Genomic DNA, 12,128 nt, shown 5'->3' with positions numbered 1-12,128 from the left:
TAAAAGTGAAAATGGAGTGGGAGGACAAGAATTATCTAGATTTTTTAAAAATAAGATTCTATAGAGAGTAGGTATGACATAAGAGAAAGAATAGTAATAGAGATACCTAGTGTTTTAGAGGAGATAATATTTAATAAGAGAAGCACTGATGAGTTGAGATGTCTATATACGAATGTGCAAAGTATGGGTATTAGATAGAGTAAGCTAAAAATCTTACTGAAAGAAAGAACATTTGATCTCATGAATATCATTGAATGGGTACATAGGTTTTGCAGTAGATAGAATGCTAGGTGTGGAGTCAGGTAGACCCATCTTCCTGAGTTCAAATCTGGTCTCAGACACTTACTAATTGTGTGACCCTGGGCAAATCACTTAGTCCTGTTTGCCTTAGTTTCCTCACCTATAAAGAGAGGTAGAGAAGGAAATGGCAAACCACTTCAATATCTTTGTCAAGAAAACCCCAAATGTGGTCATGAAGAGGGGAACATGACTGAAAAATTACTGAATGAATATCATTGAAACTGGTAAAAATGAGTCTTAAAATAATTATCACAGATATTTATTTAACATTTTTACAATTTCAAAGTGATTTATATGCTTTTGGCTTCACACATCTCTCTAAGTTTCCCCATGTTTAAAGATACTACTAATCCAATTTCATAGATGAGGAAATTGAACCTCAGGGATATTCTGTCTCTGTCTCTCTCATAATTATTGTCTCTTCATTGGTGCCCATGGCGATGCAGTTAGTAAGTGTCAGAGGCAAGATATGAGCCTAGGTCTGAATGACACCAAGTTCAATATTTTTCTATCCCATAGTGTTACCTCATCCCTGGAATATGGCAATGGACCGCCAATCCCCCCACCCCTTTAAAGGAAAAGATTAGATAAACATACTAGAAAAAAACCTATATGAGGAAAAAAAGAGGTGATACAGTGGTCATATGCTACAATCCTCTTAGGCTAAAGGATGACATAGAAGATGAGATATAGGAGCAGATTAAAAAGCTGTTATAGAGGCTATATCAAACTGTGATGAAAAATTTCACTACTGGGACATCTGCTTGAATCTAGTCTCAGCTACAGACAGAAGTAGAAAACTATTACTTAAACTTATGATAATTTAATTCTTCCATTAGATGAGGGAAGTAAAATCCTATGCTGGACCCAAGTCTGACTAATAAGGAGGAACAAATTGTCAAAGCAGAGTTCTAAAAATGTATAAATAATTCTGACATAGATTTAAAAAATGGATTGTATAAAAAGACTAATGTTGATGCACGTAGAATTTACTTATCAAGTTTAATTGAATCAATTAAAAATTTTAATGTCTAAAACCAAACCAAGGTAATTGAGGATGAATACAGAGTATTATGATCCTGTAAGTAGATTGTGCTAGCAATCTTAAAGTTCAGAATTCATTGAGATTCACAATAGGATCTTAGGGTCAACAAAAGGGCTTTTTAGCTGTGTTTGGGGCAAAGAAGAGGATCAAAGAAGGGATAAGACTGCTGCATGATATGGATGGAAAGATAAAAGTTTAGAAGGTAGAACTATCCAGTGCTTGTTTTGATTATTTCCTTTGCAAAGGAGAATGATTTTCAGACCTTGAAGAACAGAAGTAAAATGATTAACAGAGAATGGAAGCCCAAGATAAGCAAGATAATAGTAAAAGAACACTTTGATGTCCTCAAAATGTCCAAGAAGTTAGTCCAAGGAAAGTGACATCCCAAGATATAGAAAAGAACAGGTGAGTAAAATTGCTGGGCCACTACAAAGGATCTTGGAAAGATCATGAATAGAAGGAAAGGTGCCACACGACTGGAGAAGGGCAAATGTTTCAAAAAGCTTCATTTAATAGAGATTAAGATTTTGGGCTTGTGGTCCACTAAAATTATAGCTTTTTTTTTCCTGATTAACTACTTTCTACTTATTTCTCTTCCAATTTGTACTTGAGAAGTGACTTTTTGTTTTGTTTTTATACCTACCAAATTTTATCTCATTGCTTTTGGTCTATCAGGTTCTCTTTGCATATCAACTTTCATCACACACTATTAGTTCTCTCTCAGCTTTGTGTCACTTAAAAAATTGATGAGGATGTCAACTATGACCTTTATCCAAGTCATTGATTCACATGTCAAATCAGATAGGGACAAGCATAGATCCCTGGGGCATTCTGTGACAGAGGCTGGCAGAGGTTCCTGTTCTTCATCACGTTTTTGTTCAACTATTATTGTACCATTTGGCACTATATCATCTGGGTCTGAGTCTGACTCTTGGTCACTGATTTCTGTACTCTCCAGGTCTTTCATTAGCTTTCACAATTCATAACATTTATAGGTATATATATCTGTGTGTGTGTGTGTATGTGTGTATTTTGACTTGTATCTAATGAAATATGATTCATCCTGTCCCTGTGTTACCTCTCTAGTTACAATATTCCCTTTTCCACCCTAAACTACCCTGTCCCTGTCTATTAACGGTTAGTATTTTAACTCTCCTTTCTATCTGTATTACTGGATTAGATCAAAGGCCAAACTTCCCTTGTGGTACAAACTTCCCTTCTTTTATCTTCTTTTAATACAATTCCACAGAAGACTTTTTCCAATTGAACATTTAACAACCACTCTTTGGATCTGGCCATTCAAACAATTCTGAATTCAAATAACTATGCTTCTCTCCACACCTCTCCATTTTTTCCCCTCACAAACTGAAATGCTTCACTAAAATATAGGTAAATTATATTTACAACATCTTTTAAAAAAACCCTTATCCTACAGATGAAAAAACCTCATCTCCTTCATCTAATCTTCATATGTCATCAGCTCAGTATCTTTCATCATCCTAGTTGTCTTCATCTAGATGATCACCAGATTACCACTGTCGTTCTATAAAGAGACAGCAGCAGCTAGATGGCACAGTGGATAGAGAACTGGGATTGGACTCAGGCTTCCTGAGTTCAAAACTGGTCTCAAATGTTTACTAGCTATGTAACCCTCAACAAGTCACAACCCTTTTTGCCTCATTATTCTCATTTACAAAATAAACTGGAGAAAGAAATGACAAAACACTCCAGTATCTTTGCCAAGGAAATGTATAAAATGGAGTCATAAACAGTCAGAAATGACTAAACAACAAGCAATACAAAAAAGTTTTTTAAGATTTTATTGGAATAAGACAGTCAAAGGAAAGTAGGTAGGCTGATGGAAATGGATACCTGAAAGAAGGCAGAACTATTCAAATCCAATTTGGATTCTATTTTCACAACAAAGAATAGTCATCTTCAGACTAGGTGTATTAGAACAACATGAATAACAGAGAAGAGAAATGAAAAATAAGTGAAGAAACTGAGATTACCTAAATGCTCACAGTGAGTTAAATAACAGCTGTCATTTATATAGGAAATACTTTATATATCTATATCTATCTATATCCATCTAATTATCTCTATCTATCTGTCTGTCTGTCTGTCTATCTATTTATCTAATCTGATTTGAGTCTCACAATAATCCTGTTGGGGAGATACTGCCAGTATCATTACCCCCATTTTACAGCTAAAGAAACAAAAATTCACTGAAATGAAGTGGTTTGTTTAAGATCACATGGCTAGTAAATAATGGTCAGAATTCAAGCTCAGGCCTTTGGAATCCAAGTTTAAGGCTGTTCTCATTCATTATGCCAGCTTTGACTCAAGTTTCCAGTCTCACATGACCTCTGTACATGTAATGAAATTTCAGGTGTGTGTTGAGGCACTATTGGTGATCTTTTAAAAATCACAACATATGGAGGTACCTTAGGACTATATAGATGGGCCAGCATTGTCTAGATTTTCTAAAAGAGGAAGGTTGATTGCACAAATTATAGGAAGTGAGTTTGAATTTTCAGTAAAGTCCTAAAATGCTTTCTTTAAAAGGATAGTTCTCAGAACGTCTGAATGTTTAGAAGAGGAAACATTAGTCATTACAAATCAGTGAAAATAGCAAATCAGTTTGGAATAAATATATTTTCTTTTTTGAAGAGTTGATCAGACTGGCAGATCAGGGAAATGTCATATTTCTATTCTACTTGGATTTTAGCAAGGAGTTGGACAAAATGTCTCAAATTAGCCTTTTGAACAAGATAGAAAAAGATATGGGCTGAAATATTGCATAGTTAAATACACTTAGAACTGCTTGAATGACCAGTCCCCAAAAGTAGTGATTAATGTAGTGATGCCAATATAGAGGAATGTCTCTTGGACAGGGGTTATGTGAACATGGATGGTACCAAAAAATTACATATTTTCTCTAATCTATAATTGAAATTTAGTACTTCCTTCAATTATGAATATAATCAACAAATCTCTATCATATTATAAATATGACTGTCACAAATAAAAATCCTATTTTCATATCATTTTACAGATATCTCAAAATATTTTTGTCTATTACAACTTCAAAATTATTGTAGTCATTCATTCTACTAAGAAGTCTCACATAAGTGTGGTCTTCCTCTGTATGGATTTTATTTCAATATCATTGATTTCCTTTGTAATTCTATATATTTTATTTTTTTGCATTTAAAAATATTGTTCAGAGGAGTTCATAGAGGTCACTAGATAGTCAAAGGGGTTCATTAAAAAGAATAAGAATTCGTGTTCTAAAATCTTTGGGTATTGGCTTTATTCATTTTATCACTTTTAGCATTGGCTTGGATGAAAACATGGAAGATAAGATTATCATATTTGTGAATGTCGTGAAGATGTGTGTGTGTGGGATAATCACCACTTAAGAAGAATTGATTTCCTAAAAGCTTTTGGAATGCTAGAATGTAGGACTGAGTTCAATAAGATAAAATTTTAATGGATAGAAAGTTTTCATTTGGTTTCCAACGCTCAATTACATGCTTATAGGATGGGCAAGACCTGACAAATAATTCTAACTATACAAATTTCAATATGAGTTAATTGTGTAATATGATGGCTAAGAAAAAAAGCTAATATCATCTTGCCCTAGGATAATAATAGATTTGGAGTTGAAAGAAATTTTAAAGGCCATTTGGTGAAACCTCCTCATTTTTCTTCTTGATGGAACCAAGACTCAGAGAAGTGAAAAGATTTGCAAAAGGTCACACTAATGACTTGGTGACCCAGATTTAGAACTAGGTTCTTGGCACCAAATTTGTTTCCCTTTCCACTGTTCTTTCCACCTCTAGCTTAACCTTCATTACTCCCTGTTGCTTAAGAAATAGTTAGAAAAGTTTCAGGATACAAAGTAAAGCCACATAAGTCATCAGCATTTCTATCTATTTCCAACACATCTCAGCAGCAAGAATTAGAAAGAGAAATTACCTTTAAAATCACCTTAGATGATATAAAGTACTTAGGAATCTATCTCCAGAGACAAACACAGGAATTATATGAACACAACTACAAAACACTTTCCACATAATTAAAACTAGATCTAAACAATTGGAAAAACATCAATTGCTCATGGGTAGGACAAGTTAACATAATAAAAATGACAATCCTACCCAAATTATTTATTTAGTGCCATCCCCATTGAACTACCAAAAAACTTTTTTTACTGAGTTAGAAAAAAAATAACAAAGTTCATTTGGAAGACAAAAGATCAAAGATATCCAAGGAAATCATGAAAAAAAATGTGAAGGAAGGTGGCCTTGCAGTCCCAGATCTCAAACTATACTATAAAGCATTGGTCATCAAACAATATAGTACTGGCTAAGAGACAGAAAGGAGGATCAGTGAAATAGACTAAGAGTAAGTGACCTCAGTAAGACAATCTATGATAAGCCCAAAGATCCCAGCTTCTGGGACCAAAATTCACTATTTGATAAAAACTGCTGGGAAAATTGGAAGACAGTATGGGAAAGATTAGGTTTGGATCAACACCTCACACCCTACACCAAGATAAACTCAGAATGGGTGAATTACTTGAATATAAAGAAGGAAACTATAAGTAAATTAGGTGAACACAGACTAGTATACATGTCAGATCTTTGGGAAAGGAAAGATTTTAAAACCAAGCAATAGCTAGAAAAAAATCACAAAATGTAAAATAAATCATTTTGATTATATCAAATTAAAAAGTTTTCTACAAACAAAACCAATACAACTAAAATTAGAAGGGAAGCAACAAATTGGGAAACAATCTTCATAACAAAAACCTCTGACAAAGGTTTAATTACTCAAATTTATAAAGAGCTAAATCAATTGTATAAAAAAATCAAGCCATTTTCCAATTGATAAATGGGCAAGGGAAATGAGTAGGCAATTTTCAGTTAAATAAATCAAAACTATTAGTAAGCAAATGAAAAAATGTTCTAACTCTCTTATAATCAGAGTGATGCAAATCAAAACAACTCTGAGGTATCACCTTACACCTAGGAGATTGGCTAATATGACAACAATGGAAAGTAATGAATGCTGGAGGGGATGTGGCAAAGTTGGGATATTAATGCATTGCTGGTGGAGTTGTGAACTAATCCAACCATTCTGGAGGGCAATTTGGAACTATGCCCAAAGGGCGCTAAAAAACTGTCTGCTCTTTGATCCAGCCATAGCACTGCTAGATTTATACCCCAAAGAGATAATAAGGAAAAAGACTTGTATAAGAATATTCATTGCTGTGCTCTTTGTGGTAGCAAAAAATTGGAAAATGAAGGGATACCCTTCAATTGGGGAATGGCTGAACAAATTGTGGTATATGTTGGTGATGGAATACTATTGTGCTCAAAGAAATAATAAAGTGGAGGAATTCCATGGGAACTATAATGATGTCCAGGAATTGATGCAGAGCTAAAAGAGCAGAACCAGGAGAACATTGTACACAGAGACTAATAGATTGTGGTACAATCAAATGTAATGGACTTCTCCATTAGTGGCAATGCAGTGATCCTGAACAATTTGAAGGGATGTATGAGAAAGAACACTATCCACATTCAGATAAAAAACTGTGGGAGTAGAAACACAGAAGGAAAACAACTGCTTGATTACATGGGTCGAGGGGATATGATTAGGGATATAGACTCTAAATGAACATCCTAATGCAAACATCAACAACATGAAAATAGGTTTTGATCAAGGACATTTGTAATACCCAGTGGAATTTTGCGTCAGCTATGGGAAGGGTGGGGGGAGGGAAGGGAGGGAAGTAACATGATTCTTGTAACCAAGGAATAATGTTCTAAATTGACTTAATTAATTAATTTTTAAAAAGAAAATAAAAAAAAGAAATATTTTAGAAGTTTTTATCTTCCCTTCAAGAATTCCTTTTGTATCTCTTTCAATATAGTACAAGCTCCTGAGAAAGGAGAAATAATAATAAAGGTAGAAATTTCAAGCACTATGATAAGTGAGCAGGGAAGATATTTTTGGAGAAGAGGATATTTTGTATATTTCTCAAACCACATCACCTAGCCTTGGGAGTAAGCCCTTGTAACTAGTAGAGTTCTCAGCCTTCCTACTTCCCTCTTAATACTTAGGACCCAGTAGGTCAAAAGGAGAGAGCACATTTTTGACTCACTGAAATTTCCCATCCATGAATCTACCATCCTGGACTGATACTAAGGAAATCAGAAGCTTGTGTGGGGCATACCACATTGTGAAGCACTAGAAGTAATTTTTTTTTTAGTCCAGTAAACTGTTTAGGTTATTTGATTTTTAAAATCCATGAATTCCCCTGGTAAATTCTTTTAAATTAACTTTCCCAATACCCAAAGGTCAAATCTAACTTAAAAAAAAATGTTATTACCACTACTAAACGAATTCATTTTAGTTCTTGCTGTGGGGAAAAAAATGTTTTAGTGTTTGTATCATTGGGTCCAACACAGTACTTGTTTTATGTTGATGTTTTGTCATTCAGTAATGTCTAATTCTTTATGAACAAATGGACTAGAGAACATCAATGCTGTCCATGGGATTTTCTTGGAAAAGATACTGGAGTGGTTTCCATTATTAATCCACCATTCCCTTTTCTGGTGGATTAATGCAAACAGGATTTGCCCAAGGTCACATAGCTAGTAAATAGCTGAGGTTGGATTTGATCAGCTGTTTCTGATTCTACTAGTATTCTAACCACTGTGATAACTATTGTTGTTATTCAGTCATGTATGACTCTTCATGCACCCATGAACCATACTCTCCATGTTGTTTTCTTGGCAAAGGTACTAGAGTGGTTTGCCATTTCCTTCTCCAGTGGATTAAGGCAAACATAGGTTAAATGACTTGCCAAAGGTCACAATACGTGTCTGAAGTCAGATTTGAACTTTGGTGTTCTAGACTGTAGATCCAAGGCTCTAGCCACTGAATCATCTAATAACTTGATATATAACAGAAACTTAATAAATACTTACTGATGTTAATTTTCTTCTCCTAATATTTCTTATGGTTCGAATGACCAAGAAACACAATGGGAAAAGTCCACAGTAGAATCCAAGCATGCTTCTTCTCGGACAGTATCCTCTTCCTTTTATCTGTATGGGTTTGTCTCCTAGACAGCTTTCTTCACAACATCCCACCTTCTCTTAGAAGCTAATCCCTCCTGTGGGAAATGGGGGGAGGGTATGCACTGAATTCCCTATTAAGTGAACTGTCTTTATTTCAGAGAGGAAGGCTTAATGATGAGGTGTACGATTTTCAGAGAAAACTATTTAGCCTGGGAAGAATTAACTGTATTAGAAAAATGCCCATTACTTAAAAATGAGTGCCCCATGTCTTTTGCTCAGGCCAAAAAAGGAAACAAGAAGAGAATTTATGACCAATAACAAAATGATCAGTACTTTATTATCTCCATTTTTAAAGGGTATTGCTTTGATTCAACTCAAAGACAGACATCTGGGGGGGGGGTGTAGAATCCACATTTGGTCAAATGATGTGGTGCTATCTTTTGGGATTATAGGTTGTAACAGAGCTTTTGAGATAAATCTGTGTTCTGAGTAATCCAGCTGAGACACACACCATTAAGTTGACTCTGAAATATTTGGTACACTGCATTAAGATTTAATTATGTTCCAACTTGCAATTATCTTTCTCTTCGACTGTTCTCTGTTACTCCCTTTGCCTTACAGTTCTCCTTGGCTCCTGTTATTAGTGATAGACTTACACTGCTGTAAATCAGTGAAGGCAGGAAAGGTGGGGGTGGAGGTAGGAGAACATTACAACTGTGCTAGTCTTTTTCTTGACCAGAGGCCAAGAAAGTCACTTTTCTAATAAAGCTGGCCTACAAACTGCAGGAAGTCAGATATCACCTGGAGTGACCCATTTATTGGGAACACACTAATACAAAATGGAAGGAAGCCGAGCTAACAGCAATTATATACTTCAATGTCTCATTTTCCATTTTGGAACGATGAAGTTAAAACCAATAAATCTCATTTTCTTGTTCACATCACTAGCTTTATGTTGCTGATCAGGGTATGGAATCCTTCAACAGGGTCTCCTGGCAGTCCTTTAACTTTGCACCATATCCGTATAGCTAAGCTCATTAATATCTACACCCTATAGAAAAGACACTGCAGAAGACCTTGTTCTACACAGTTAGAAAATGTGGGTTTATTTATAGAGTGCATCATGCAGGTCTTTTGCAACTGCAGGGGATATAGACCAGAAAAATTTAATTCACTTGCAGTTGAGCATAAAAATAAGGTGAGATAGCATGATGGTAACAATAGTTCATGCACCTTAAGTTTTCCAGAGTGCCTTCTTCATAGTAGCCCTAGTAGGTAGGTAGTAAATGTATTATGATTCCTGCTATATAGATGAGAAAACCTGAGGTTCAGAAAAGATATTTGTCCTACTTAATAATCACACAATTATTGGGAGCCTAGTCTTTTTGGTTCCAAGTCCATCATTATATATATATATATAATATATGTATATATACAAATGTATATGTATATGGGTGCGTATACATATATATGCATGTATACAAACATATGAAAACAAAAAAATATACATATATGTATATGAAAATAAATCAGCTCCCGGACTTTGGGTCACCAAGTGATAGACATAAAACAAACTCCCTAAAACAAAACTGCAGCTCAATTTGTTTCCTGTCTCTCTTCCTCCCCATTCCAGTTCCCAACAAGAATAGAAGAATTAGGCAGACAGTAAATACCTGGAAATTCTTTCCCCCCAAAAAAGTGAATTTTCTTCACCTGAAATTAAAAAAAAAAATAAGACATCTTAGTGCAACATAGCCTAACATTTCTACTTTAAAAAATTTAAAAAACACTTACCATCTGTCTAAGGATTAATGCTGTCCATTGGTTTCAAAGCAGAAGAGTGATAAGGTTTTGGCCATGGGGGTTAAACGATTTGCCCAAGGTCACACAAGTAGGAAGTATCTGAAGTCAAATTTGAACCCAGGACCTCCCATCTCTAGGCTTGGCTCTTAGTCTATTGAGCCACTTAGCTGCCCCTGATAATTTCTGTTTTAAAAATTATTTTATTGGTGTCCTTAGAGAAATAGCTATGTGGTACAGTAGACATTAGAATCCTGGTGATCTGAGTCTGCATCTTGCCCTGACACTGTTTAACCTCACTTACCTTCTGTGAACTGTTAGATTTAATTGTGATTGGACTCTGAATATTTATATAGTGGACACCAGGGATTTAATTTCTAAATCCCAAAATGAATTACTAAGTAAATGGAATTTATGGTAGTTTTATACAATAGAGGGAAGATATTAAGGAATGAGAGAGAGAGAGAGAGAGAGAGAGAGAGAGAGAGAGAGAGAGAGAGAGAGAGAGAGAGAGAGAGAGAGAGAGAGAGAGAGAGGAAACTCCGGTTCCTCTGAGCCAGGTATAAATACTAAGGCCCTAATCAGAGAAAAGAGTCTCAAGACAATGGGCCTTCTCAGAGGTTTACACCTCCAAGATAGACAGAGTCACTAAGTTAACCTTTCACTCACCAATGGTGACCATCTAAATGGAAAGAAGTCTGGGTGTCTGTCTTCCAGTAACTCCTCAAGTGTCTGTCTTCCAGTCTCTCCTCTGAGTCAGAGATCTCTTCAATCCCCTCAAATTAAATATATTCTTCTGGCCTCTGGTCCTCTTTTTAAAGATCTTTTTTCTCTCCTGTCACCTCCCCTAAATTTCACATCTACCAATCACAGAAGACACTTTTCTCCAGTTTCAATCCAATTCACACCTTCTTTGGTTAGATTATACCTTTTGGGTAACTTAACATCTTTTTTTTTTTAGTTCACCTTTTGTAGTTACTTAACACCCTTTTTTGGTTAATTCACCTCTTGTAGTTACTTAACACCTTTTTGTTGTTAAAATGGGTATATCTACTTCAAATAGACTGAATTACAATTCAATCTTCCCAATAAAGGAAGAGCTAAGTATCTTCATTGTTATAATCAGGGCAGAGCTGAACCCAATCTTCACAGAACCTTCTGGGAGCTGGAAGGCACCTCTGAGGCCAATGAGTCATAATTCTTATTTTAAGGCTAAGGAAACTAAGGTCCAGGAAAGATAATCAATTTGTCCAAAGTCACAAAGGTGGTAATCTTCAGAATTAAGATGTAAGCCAAGGTTCTCTGCCTACAAAATCAGAAGTTATCTTTCAGTTATTCCTGAATATAGCCCCTAAACAACATCCCTACTCTGGGATTGAAACCTCCTTTATCACACAGAAAAACTGAAGCACCAAACAATCCATACAGTTATTGCCTCTAACAGTGTATATGACATTCCATTCCAATAGAATCTACATTTCTGCTAAAAGGAAGGAGGAATGTTTCATTGTCTATTTTCAAGGACCAAGACTGGCAACTAGATTTCATCATTTTAATTTACTTTCAATGTTCTCTTCACTTACAGTATTGTAAATTTTGTATATCCACTCTTTTGGTTCTGCTTATTTTACCCTGCATCACTTTATAAAGTCTCATCATGTTTCTCTGAATTCCTCACATTCTTCATGTCTTGCTGCCCAATAGTTTACCTTTTTGTCACAATTTGTTCAGCCATTCCCCATCATATGCTCCCTGTCCACTTTGTTTCCAGTTGCTACCACAGAAATTTCCCAACCATTTCCCAAAGAATGGGACAAAGAATAAAAAATTCACATATCCATAAAAGATAGGCATGTTTAGGTCATCACTATTCCAGTAGCAAG

General features: G+C 35.3%; 1 long non-coding RNA gene across 1 annotated transcript in view; it reads right to left on the bottom strand.

The window, feature by feature from the left end:
* The window catches only part of LOC103103131 (uncharacterized), a 39,912-nt gene that overhangs the window by 6,075 nt on the left and 21,709 nt on the right, over nt 1–12,128 (bottom strand). Inside the window, exons 4-5 of the long non-coding RNA XR_465076.3 lie at nt 10,119–10,158; nt 8,353–8,540 (exon numbers count right to left, since the gene is read on the bottom strand). This is a non-coding gene — a long non-coding RNA (uncharacterized LOC103103131). The remainder of the gene's footprint in view (nt 1–8,352; nt 8,541–10,118; nt 10,159–12,128) is intronic.

The sequence above is a fragment of the Monodelphis domestica genome, chromosome 3 (genome assembly GCF_027887165.1).
Source record: "Monodelphis domestica isolate mMonDom1 chromosome 3, mMonDom1.pri, whole genome shotgun sequence".
Taxonomy (NCBI): Eukaryota; Metazoa; Chordata; class Mammalia; order Didelphimorphia; family Didelphidae; genus Monodelphis; species Monodelphis domestica.
The sequence above is the reverse complement of the archived record's forward strand: the minus strand, read 5'-3'. Positions and strand labels throughout refer to the sequence as shown.